This window comes from Sapajus apella, unplaced genomic scaffold, assembly GCF_009761245.1.
Source record: "Sapajus apella isolate SASKATOON/1434 unplaced genomic scaffold, GSC_monkey_1.0 scaffold38, whole genome shotgun sequence".
NCBI lineage: Eukaryota > Metazoa > Chordata > Mammalia > Primates > Cebidae > Sapajus > Sapajus apella.
This window is the reverse complement of record NW_022436978.1, coordinates 2,393,310-2,395,731: the sequence shown is the minus strand read 5'-3', so window position 1 is coordinate 2,395,731 and position 2,422 is coordinate 2,393,310.

The window sequence follows — 2,422 nt, the reverse complement described above, 5'->3', positions numbered from 1 at the left end:
AAACACCAATGGAGTAGTTTTCTCGTTTTCAAATGACAACAAGTAATGAACAAACATTACATGGCTTTTATTCATTTATCTATTTATTTATTTGAGACAAGAGTCTTGCTCTCTCACCCAGGCTGGGATACAGTGGCATGATCTTGGCTCACTGCAACCTCCTCCTCCCAGGTTCAAGCAATTCTCCTGCCTCAGCATCCCAAGTAGCTGGGATTACAGGTTCCCACCACTGCCTTCGGCTAATTTTTGTATTTTTAGTAGAGATGGGCTTTCACCATGTTGGCCAGGCTGGTCTCAAACTGCTGACCTCAAGTGATCTGCCCGTATATAGCATTCTTAATAATGTACAGAACTGAAATGAAATTCAATTCATTTTTGAAAAATAAGAATTTGAGAAATTTAAAATAGAATAGCATTAATTATATATTAATTATAGAATGCAACTCTAATAGTGTCTAATGATCACAGTATGATGACCAGCCATTGTAATTTTAAGGGAGAGAAAAAGAAAGATTTAGTGTAGATTTTAAAATGTTTATTTCTTGGGAGGCTGAGGTGGGAGGATGGTTTGAGCCTGGAAGGCAGAGGCTGCAGTGAGCCCAGATTGTGCCATTGTACTCCATCCTGGTCGACAGAGCCAAGACCCTGTCTCAGTCAATCAATCAATCAATCAATCAATCAAATGTATACTTGCAAGAAATTTTCTTTTTGAGAAATTATGCCATGAGAAGAGGGTGTGCCTATTAGTCTATATAGGGGTGTATGTATGTATAGGCATGTGCAAGAATGCGTGTGTGTGAGTTAGTTGGGAAGAACAGAAGTGAAAAGGAAAGAACTTTGGAATCCTAGGGTTATTCAGATGGTGGACGGACATTTATCTTACAAGTCCTTTTTTTTTTGGTAAGTGATGAAAATAGTAACACCAGCAAACGTGAAAAATCTACTTTTCTCCTAATATGATTGTGGTGTTCCCTTTGGAAGGCAAACTTTTCCTTTGCCTGAAATTAATCTCTTATTAATTTAGATTTTGTCAAAATAATTAGGCCAGGCTTGTATGCTTCCAGTATGATGCCGCCATGTGACAGAGCTCATGGAATGTGCAGAGTCATCTTGAAAAACGAATGATGAAGACAGGACAGGCTCCGGGTGGAGCCTTGGAGTGTAGGAAGAGGTTGCATTCTCACCTCGTCTCCTAAAGGGCTGGCTCAGCAAGAAAACCCAGCCCAAGGAGTTTAGGTAATAAGTATGGAATTGTCGGCCATTTTCATCTTTTCCCATCATAATTTTAAAAATCACATATTTTTTTCTGCTGCTAGGAGAGATCTTCTGCCGAAATCTTCCCACTGACTTCTGATTTAGTCCATTGCCAACGTGTTTGTGCTTGACACTCATTTGGGCATCTTTCCTCTGGGTCTTTTATTTAGGATTATTTTTAGAGAGAAGAGAAGGGAAAATGAAGTATCCCTATTCAGCACAGGGTCCACGTACACTGGCCTTGTATGGATGTGCTTAGGAGGGGCAGGGATGGACACTAGGGAGGGCCCAGGAGTCGCATTTATTCCAAGCCTGCCTAATATCAGTACAGAGACTGCCTGTGGGTATTATATTTATTTTGAAAGACTGAAAATAAGCAAAATAAAAAAAAAAAAAAAAACAAAAACTCCCTTCTAGATCAAAACTTCGGAGGGCAAAAGTTCAAGAAAGGATTTATTTTTAATGTTGAAAGAGAAGAGATTGTGAGCAAAATCGAGAACAGTGATTAAAATGCAAAACCCCAGGAAGCCCAGACGTGCTGTTTGGTTTGTTGAGTGTATTTTCTGAGTCAGAAGCCAGCTTTATACCTGCTTTATTCCTGAAAGGTTTTTCTAACTGGTTGGTAGCCTGCAATAAAAACCATTTTCTACAGCTTTAATGTGTGCTGAGGAGGGGTGGGGGATGCTTAAAGGAAGTCCTATGAGTAAGTAGACCTTGCCAATGAGTGCATTATATTTGCAAAGATGTGCGTGCGTGTGTGTGTGTGCCTCTCTGTCTGTGTGTGTTTGCATTCTTGTGCCTGCTTATTTGCAAACACAAGGGGCAAAATCACAGATAAGCATAGCTGAGACCATAAACTAGCAGTGAAGCACATAACTGATATGAATGCTACCATTTTCTTAGGCTTCATAACTTACATCTCTTAGTGTAACTAACTAGAAGAATTTACTAGCTGTGTGCAGCGGCTCATGCCTGTAATCCCAGCACTTTGGCAGGCCAAGACGGCAGATTGCCTGAGCTCAGGAGCTTGCGACCAGCCTGGGCAACGCAGTGAAACCCTGTTTCTACTAAAATACAAAAAATTAGCCAGGCTGGCGTCGTGCACCTGTAGTCCCAGCTACTTGGGAGGCTGAGGCAGGAGAATTGCTTGAACTCGGGAAGCGGAGGT